Here is a 9,797-nt window from a genome sequence, read left to right as displayed (position 1 = left end):
GTCACAACCCTTAGGTAGAAGTCAACAACAAAGGCTGGGTGCTAGAGCTCATGCCTGTAATCCCAGAAATTTGGGAGGCTGAGGTAGGAGGATAGCTTGAGGCCAGAAGTTTGAGACCAGCCTGGGCAACAAAAGTTTTAAAAATTAACCAGTTGTGGTGGTGCATGCCTGTAGTTCCAGCTACTCAAGAAGCTGAGGGAAGAGGCTGGCTTGTGCCCAGGAGTTCGAGACTGTAGTGGGCTATGATGGCACCACTGCACTCCAGCCTGGGCGAGAGAGAGACCCTGTCTATTAAAAAAAAAAGAAAGAGAGAGAGAGAAAGAGAAAGACAGAGAGAATGAAAGAAAGAAAGAAAGAGAGAGAGAGAGAGGAAGGAAGGAAGGAAGGAGAAAGAAGGAAGGAAGGAGAAAGAAGGAAGGAAAGAAAAGAAAGAAAGAAAAAGAAAGAAAGAAAGAAGAGAAAGAAAGAGAGGAAAGAGAGAAAGAAAGAAAGAAAATAAATCAGCCACAGGGACGCAGGGTAGTTCCCACCATCTTCACAGTTGCTCTTCCAGCGTTCTGCCAGCTTCAGGATGCCACCACCAGCCTCTTAGGAATCCAGCCTTCTTTCCCAGTCTTGAAATAGTGTGCCCTTTACTTCTAGAAGTTCAAAGCCCCCAGCCCTTTCCTGTCTAGGTAGGACTCCCCAGTATATTGGACTTCCAGTGGACTCACCTTCTTGAGCACACTTTTGAAAACAAGGAACTGTTAACTTGCCCCTAGGACTAAGAGAAACCCAGATTGCTGTAACCCAAAGCCCCATCACACGGGCTCTAGGGAAGGAAAGGAAGACTTCTCTTGTTTTTATAATGAACCTACAGCCTAGAAAGCAGGCACAGTTTATTCTCAGTGTATTCTGCTGCATTCAATTTTTAATCTTTTGATTACATTTATGATAAATCTAGAAAAACCTTAAATATCCTATTGAGGAGATTATACACTGGAATAATATACAGCGACTAAAGGGCTCAATTTTTTTTTTTTTTTTTTTGAGACGGAGTCTCGCTCTGTCACCCAGGCTGGAGTGCAGTGGCACGATCTCAGCTCACTGCAAGCTCTGCCTCCTGGGTTCACGCCATTCTCCTGCCTCAGCCTCTCCGAGTAGCTGGGACTACAGGCGCCCGCCACCACGCCCGGCTAATTTTTTGTATTTTTAGTAGAGACGGGGTTTCACCGTGGTCTCAATCTCCTGACCTCGTGATCCGCCCGCCTCGGCCTCCCAAAGTGCTGGGATTACAAGCGTGAGCCACCGCGTCCGGCCTAAGGGCTCAATTTAAAAAAAAAAAAAAAATTTAGTGATTTGAAAACAGGATCTTGATATTCTCATGTTTTAAAAGTAGGTTGCAAAGTAGGGTATGCAATTTAAGACTACTCTCGCAATTTATTTACACACACACAATATTGTGTCATAGACAATCAGTGCTTGTCTCAAGAGTAGGGGGATTATGATTGAGGTTCATTTTCCTTTTTATGCCTCTGTGCACTTTTCCAATTTTCCCGATTTCCTCATATACTTGAATTACTTTTGTAATAATACTCCCTGGCACAGTAATTACAATGATGCTTGTGTGTGTCCATGCATGCGTGTGTGTGCGTGTGTGTGTGTGTGTGTGTGTGGCATTGGTCCTTTTCTTGGAGTGCTTACCTCATGTAAATGAAGTACTGACCTGTCTCAACAGACTTTGGTTGGGAATAAGAAATTAACTTGAAAAGAGAATAAAATAACAACGTGGAAAGAAAAATACAAAATACAGAAGGTATAAGACAAAAACTTAAATATTTATCAGAGTAACAGTACTGTAGTATTTTTAAAATACTCTTTGTTTCTCCTTTAGAGATATAATCAATAATACAAATATATATTTTGTTTTGGCCAAAATTAGCTCTTGAGCAATGTGTAATTTTCAGTAATAGGCCTAATGTTTGGATATCTGTGTTGAATGGTGGATCTTTTTTTTTTTTTTCCGAGACAGAGTCTTGCTGTGTCGCCCAGGCTGGAGTGCAGTGGCGTGATCTCGGCTCACTGCAACTTCTGCCTCCCAGGTTCAAGCAATCCTCCCTGCACAGCCTCCTGAGTAGCTGGGATTACAGGCGCCCCCCCACCACACCCGGCTATTTTTTTGTGTGTTTGTTAGTGGAGACGGAGTTTCACCATGTTGGCCAGGCTGGTCTTGAACTCCTGACCTCAGGTGATTCGCCCGCCTTGGCCTCCCAAACTTCTGGGATTGCAGACATGAGCTACCGTGCCCGGCCTGAATGGTGGATCTTTTACTAATTTGCTGTGTGATTAAGAACAAGTTGATAACCTCTCTGGATGACTTTACTCAAGTAATCTTTACTCAAAGATTACTTTGTCCATCTTTCATTTTTACTTTGTTATTTAACAAATGCTTCCATAGCACCACTATGTGCCAGATACTCTTCTAGGTGTTTTGCAGATATTAACTAAGTTAATCCCCAGTACTACCCTATGGGAAAGGTATCATTCATTATCCTTACTTTATATGTATAAGAAAACTGAGAAACAAAGAAGGGTCAAAAATTCATCCAAGGTCACACAGATAGTAAGTAACAAAATCAAGATTAGAATACCGACAGTCTGGCTTCAGTTTCCATTATATTGAACTCCGTATTATGTTATGCTGGACTAAATGACATTTACTGTCAATAATTTATTGTGTGTAAAACACCTGGACAGTCTCAGCCATACTACTTCTCTGTACTTCCAAAATCTCTTTATCTTTTTGTCCCCTGAATTTTCATTTGGAAATCTAATTGGGAAAATTATCAAATGTAGTCACTCATTGGACCCCACAATTAGCTGAAAGCTAGGGATATTTTCAGACCTTGAAAAACGTGAACTTTCATGGGAGGTCCATTAGGATAAGCAAATTTGGACATAGAAAGAGACAGTAGTCTGCTAGGATCCATGAGATGACCCTAATTGATGGAGAGCCAGCTGAGCTCTCAGATGATGGCACCTTCTGTTGAGATGATGATGATGATTATTATTTTTAATGACACTAATTCATAACAAGTACCAATCAGGTGCTAGATACTGTGATATATATATATATATATATATATGCTACACACTGTGATATATACATATACTTGTTATGTATTAGTGTACTGTATATATACATATATATACACACACACATACAAACACACAGAATAGTGCATTTTTCCAAAACTTGGTCAGATATTCATATATATATATATATATGTGTGTGTGTGTGTGTGTGTGTATGTGTCATCTAATACTCATAACAACCTTCTGAAGAAGTGAAGCTTAAAATTTGATTCCGTGACCTGCCTGGAGTAATGCTACTAGTTAAGTTGCAAAACTGAGACTACAGTTCAGGTTTGTCTTACTATAGAGCCTAAGCTCTTAACCAGTCTGTCATATCCCATTACTACTTTATAAAAATAGGCTAATTGGTAGAATTCCAGCTAAGGTTAGACTCATTGTTATCTATCCAGTGAAAACTTTAGGCGTGGTGAACCGAATAAAGAAAAATGGCCTGAGAGAGGAGCTACCTGGAAGGTGACTGCCTTGTATAAGTGGACCAAAACCTAGGGAAGAAGGCTTTGGAAACTTCTGCACCCTGGGGGCCGAGCACCAAGGGCATAAGGCCTTGTGATGCTCCTGAATGGAAGCGCCATGGACCATGGCTAATGACAGGAAGCTGCAGTCTATGAAACTTAGCAGATTTTGGAAGCATAGCAAATGCCCCCATTCTTTGGAGCTAAACAAACTAAAATCTTAGAGAAGTTTGGTGTAGGGTTCAGTTAAAAGATGAATGAGTAGGGCCAGGCGCGGTGGCTCACGCCTGTAATCCCAACACCTTGAGAGGCTGAGGCAGGCAGATCACGAGGTCAAGAGATTGAGACCATCCTGGCCAACATGGTGAAACACTATCTCTACTAAAAATACAAAAATTAGCTGGGCATGGTGGCGCATGCCTGTAGTCTCAGGTACTCAGGAGGCTGAGGCAGGAGGATCACCTGAACCCAGGAGGCGGAGGCTGCAGTGGGCCGAGATCACACCACTGCACTCCAGCCTGCTGACAGAGCACGACTTCGTCTCAAAAAAAAAAAAAAAGATGAATGAGTAAATCTCATTCACATGACTGGATCCAAGAGAGGAATTACTGAAGCGGTCTTGAGAGGACAATTCTCAACTCATTTATGTTTTAATTAAGACCAAGAGAAACTAATCCCTTTAAGAGTTCTTGTGATTATTTAAATCCCTCATCTTTGTATCCATGAAATTGAGTGCAGGAGAATGACTTGAAAAATGAAGAGATTTGTTCCTTTGTTTCTGAGAAGAAAAGGTAGGAGTAGGGAGAAAGTGGAAAAGAGAAAGCTAAGTGGGAAGAGTTGGGGAGGAAAGAGAAGAGGCAGAGAAGAATCCAAGTAGAAGGAAAGCTGGTGATTGGTCAAGAGGCCAATGGGTTACTTCTCATGCACCTGCAGGAGAGAGAAAGGAAAGGTGGTCCAAGAACAAAAATAGACGCTGAGAATTACTTTTGTATGCCTGAACACCTCCTCCATCCCAAAACTGATGGTGACTTACCAGTGGTCCCTGGGCATGGTGGGTGAAGGCTGAGATGGGGGACACATAGCAACTGAAGATAGGGAAGGCCCATTTACCGCTACCATAGCGGTTTCCCTTTGTCACAAATGAGGATTTGTACCTTCCAAGTTAAAATATAGAATCATGAGAGTTTGCATCCAGCTATTCATCATGTTAAAGAGATAGCTTATGTCATATAAGATACAACAGTGCATTTTTCCAAAATCAGGTCATCATCATCCACATACAAATCTTACGTAAAGGTAAGCACCGTAAACAAATGTTGAATTCTAGTGAAACACTTCAGCAGGCACATCCTTAGGAGTGAAGTGTGCTGATGTCTGCAACTTAATTATAAGTGCATCAAAACAATAACATGGAGTGATGGGTGAATAGAGGGGTGGATAGTTCGATAGATACATGACAAAACAAGCACAATACACTGTTATTCATAGAGTCGAGGTGGTTTGTGTATGGGTGCTCACAATTTTTTAGCTTTTTTGTATGTTCACAAAAATGTATAATAAAATGTTGGAAAAAAATCTTACTAGAGAGAAAAGGTTCTTTAAAAAGACGGCACCCAGACACAACATAACTGAGCTTTTTTGATTATGCCATTAAAAATAAAAGGCCTCACTGACTACAGAGTGCTTTCTTTTATCTTTACCTATTTCTTTTGTCTTGCCTGCCTTTTTCTCTTGGCAGACTAGTATAACACAAATATTGGTACTTGGTAAAGGCGTGTTTTACTACGCTTAAAACTTAGGGGAAAATATACTATGCTGTTGTTCTTGTGGAATATGTTAACTAGAGAAATCCAACTGTGATTGTCAACTAGGAATATCCTATTTGGTTATATGTAAAAATGCATTTTTTCACTATAGCATTTGTTAATTAGTTAATAAATAGCCAAGAAATATTAATATATTGTCTATGAAGAATTTTAGTTTAGTTTAGATTTTTGTTCCCTGCTAGCAATGAGGTAAAATAGAAAGTACACTAATATCCACAAGTGACTGCACTTGTTAGGTGGCACTGTTACTCATTCTATCTTAAAGCATAACACATTTGTGTGGACCCTATGCATGTGTTCTTGTGTGTTTAAATTTTAAATCACTCTTTGTAACTGCAGCCGATGTTCTGGAGTGATTGAGAGTTTTCAGAAGTAAAGAGATAATTTTTTACCTATTTTTCTCATTCCCACCAAAAAAAAAAACCTTGCAAAATACTGTTAACCCATGATTGTCTAAGATTTCACCTAAATTAACTCATGCTGATATACTTTAATAGTTGATTCTTTATTTTCAAATTACCTGCAAATGTAAAGTGACTCTATGTCTTTTTCACCTATGTCATGCTTATCCAGAGCATTATAAGTAAGATATATCTATAAATAGCAAAAACATTGCTAAAACTTATCTGATGAATGTATTTTAAAGTGTTATGTTTATTTATGTTCAATTACTTAAAGTTGAAAAGAAAAATTGATTTCAAAGAAACAATGGAGTTAGGACTTTTAAAGTTAGCAGCTCTATATAATGGATCTTATCTTTTTTATGGCAAAACAAGTGAATTTCAATAGTAAACTCTTGCTCATATTTTATATAAAAGACTAATAGTCTGGCACTTGCATCCTAAAGAAACAAGACGTTTTCCAAGACTGTAAAGTATAAATACCTGAATGATCAAACGATAAGCTTCAAATTACCCATTTTTATCAAGTGAATATTATTAGTTTCTAATGAGACCCAAGAAAGTGACAAAACTCTGATTTGAAAGTATTCTTAGATGATCTTAGGATTCCTGTATTACTTAAACATCAGACATGCAAACCGATCTACTCAATGATTACTCTGTTCAAACTTCAACTACTGAACAGCTTTAAAATGCTAGAAATTAAAAACCCTTTGCAGAATATCCAGACTATGTTTTAATAATAATAATAATAAAAACACATTAGCACATAGGCAGTGTGGGCTTTTGAAAAGTCCTTTGTCACTAAGTCAAGACTCTTTCTTGAAAGATAAGAACAATGGGTTCAGTATTAGAAATGTGAGCTATCTAAAGAAAACAATGTAGTAACATAATTGATATCTACTGAATTGCTTACTATTTTTAAACAAATTATTCACTAAGTAAAACTGTTTTCCCCTTCTTTTTGAAAGCATTAAAACCTTGAGTGTATTTAGTTAGATAAAGGGAACAAAAACCATATTTAAACCACTTTTAAAAATACCACGTTTTCATTTGTACTTAGAAAAACACAAGGGAAAAAAGTTGTGAGTTATCTCAAGGGTAGTGAGAATAATAATAAGCAGAAGGTAACAATAAGCAGAAAGAAAAGATAACATAAAAAAGCATGTTCTTGCTGAAAGCACACAATGAAAAACATATTCAATTATACAAATGATGAGAAACACAACTTACCTGCTCTGACAAAGGTATTTGTTGGGTCACAGGATAAGGGAATGGGTAAAGCTGTGATAATGGATTGAGGAACATATCAGAGCTAAGGATCTCAAGCAAAAACCCCAGAACATTAGAAAGGTGTGTTTCAAACCTACCTTCCTCCCAGATGGTGGTCATACCTCCGAAGCCCTACCTTCGATAATCACACTTAAATCACTTGACTAGCAGAAACCCACATACTACCTTCATACTATTGAAAGTAAAATTCCAGAAGCCATTGTGCCTATTAATGATTACAGTCTGTTCTCCAGGGAGGATTGATGATCCATGCCACCTTCTCAGGATGGCACAATTACCCTGAGATGAACCGTGCAGCCTGTTCCAAAAATTCTCTTTAGTACAGACTTCTACTCCAGAGTGACCAGACACAAACATAGGCGAAGTTGTACCGAAGCTTCATTTAATCACTGAATTGAACATGCATGCTTTTAATAAAAGCTGTACAGAGTTATTACTGATTGTATCTCCTGAGCTTCTTTGCAATCTGAGAGGTTTTTGACGCATCACACCAGGACTAAACTTCCCTGAGAGGATTTCTAACCTGAAAGAGACAGACAGGGGTTTCAAAGAAGAAAGGAACACACATGCTACATCTCGGCAGCATTTAAAAATTACTCTCCCAGAACAGCATCCTCCCTCCCTTTCAGTAAACACATGCTTGTATACATTAAAATAAAGAGGGTATATAAATTAACAAGTCAATGCTCTTCTGTATCAAAAAACAGTCTCCCAACCCATGACAGACTCTCCGTTTCCCCAAACACATTTGGGGTAGAGGCATTGGAAAAAAGCAAAAACATGAACCAAAGGAAAGAAATATTGTAACCTACGAGAATATTCTTTGCTAGGCATTCACAGTTAAGGTAGCAGGGTGTGCGTGCACACACACACACACACACACACGATGCCACTTTTGTTCCAGCGCGAGATAGCTTCACGGGTGCCGGGCATGGTGACATACAATGGATATCAAAACCACACAGTCAGTCTTAGCAAATTAGGTAAATTAGAGATCATTTGATCGTGTTCTATTGTTGCTATTGTAATCACAGTAATTTTCCCTGGTAATGGTGCTTCGTGATGAAGTGCTGTTCTCATAGGATAATTGTGAAAGATACCGAAAGATTCAGGGATGCAGCATCTGGTTTTAAAAGCTCTTCAGATTCAAATTGGCATTTTACTTTATCTTGAAAATTTATTAGAGATTCAGATCATGCCGGTTTAAATGGAAAGGTGAAAGCAGGGTAATTTCAATCTATGAATTATTCAATCTCAGCCTGGTGAAATTGCCATCCATGAACTGATGCTCTGACAGTCCTTTCGCAGAGCCTCCATTACGCTTGTCATTTTTATTTCTTTATCTACGATCTCTTCCTCAGTTACCGAGCTTGTCCCTTAGGGCTCAGCTTCACAAACCAAGTATTTCAAATTGGCAATAACCTAAATGTGCCGCTGTTTCGAATCGCTGTTTCCACAGGCTGTCTTTTTTTGTTTTTTCCAAATCATTAAAAATCACATCCATGATGATATTTGTTAGGCTCTTCGATTAGATGAATTAAAACACACACACACACACACACACACAAGGGCATCACTGCGAAGAAGAGTTATGTTCCGCTAACATCACAAGAGAAGAGAAAGTGATGCTTTCTGCTTCCTTCTTTGTTGTCAGCATGACCCATCCTAGCTGCATAGCATCACGCAGAAAGGAGCCAGAGCTAAAGGCGGCTTGCCTGGCACCCTGATTTCCAGCCAGAGTTGATGAGGACTGCATGGCAGGCAGGCTAATCCAGACAACTGTATACTTAGCGAGCACGATTATTTAGAAAAATAAGAAAAAGCCATTGGATGACCGAAATTAGACTGTCATTCTCCCGGGCTCCACCTGCACACAGACTGCAGTCGCAACGATTCTCCACTTGATGGCTGGTTGTGTCACTGCTAGTCGACAGCTGTCCCGCATCCAGAGAGGACTGGGAGTGATTTAGGTCAGGGAGTCTGGTTTCTCCTTTAAACCGTGCTCTAACTGAGGAGTGGGGATCTGCGCCAGCCCCGTGACCAGCCTTAAATGTGAGCTGGGGAGTCACACAGCATCAGTGCGGTGAGTCGCTCGCACAGGCCCCAGCCAGACAAACCATGGCAAGCATCCTCTCCTTTGTCCTAGCCTTTATTCCTGCAGGTAGAGCAGTGTGGCATAAGAAGCCCCCAAACTATTCACACACATGGTGGGAAACCAGCCGTGCTCCAACAGAGGCGGTTTGGTTACAAGTCTCCGAGCAGTACCTGCTCAGCTGAAAATTCACGCTGCCAAGTTAGAAGCCATCGTGTACATTCAGGATGCATCTCTGCTCCTGGCTAAACAAAGGTAAATACTCCTCAAGTAAGACATGCTAAGTAGTAGCCGGAGAAGAAAACTTTAAAACTCTGTTGCTTTGTGCCTAGTTGTCTGCTTCTGCTTTGCTGCATTGCGACTGGGAAACTGCAGGAGCTGGAGCTGGCAGTTGCGAGAATGCAGAAAGCAGCAGCTCTGACACAGCAGTCAGCTGACTTGCGGGGTGTTATCATTCAATGTCCTCTGCAGAATCAGACCAGTTTCTAAGGTGGCACCAGACAGATGACCTTCAATGGAAAGAGTGGCTTAAGGAGTGCAGTTTTTCTCCATCCACACCTGGCAGGGACATCTTACGTTGCTTTTCTCTCAGGCAGAG

At 40.1% G+C, this 9,797-nt stretch overlaps 1 long non-coding RNA gene across 1 annotated transcript; it reads right to left on the bottom strand.

Annotated features, from left to right (window-relative positions):
- Positions 1-7,472: 7,472 nt before the first annotated feature.
- On the bottom strand, positions 7,473-9,559 carry LOC134735757 (uncharacterized). The gene is made up of 2 exons (XR_010119194.1): positions 7,920-9,559; positions 7,473-7,630 (listed from the first exon to the last, which is right to left on the bottom strand). It is a non-coding gene; the product is annotated as an uncharacterized lncRNA (long non-coding RNA).
- Positions 9,560-9,797: the final 238 nt, after the last annotated feature.

The sequence above is a fragment of the Symphalangus syndactylus genome, chromosome 23 (assembly GCF_028878055.3).
Source record: "Symphalangus syndactylus isolate Jambi chromosome 23, NHGRI_mSymSyn1-v2.1_pri, whole genome shotgun sequence".
NCBI classification, from domain to species: Eukaryota; Metazoa; Chordata; class Mammalia; order Primates; family Hylobatidae; genus Symphalangus; species Symphalangus syndactylus.
This window is presented reverse-complemented; position numbering and strand designations above follow the sequence as displayed.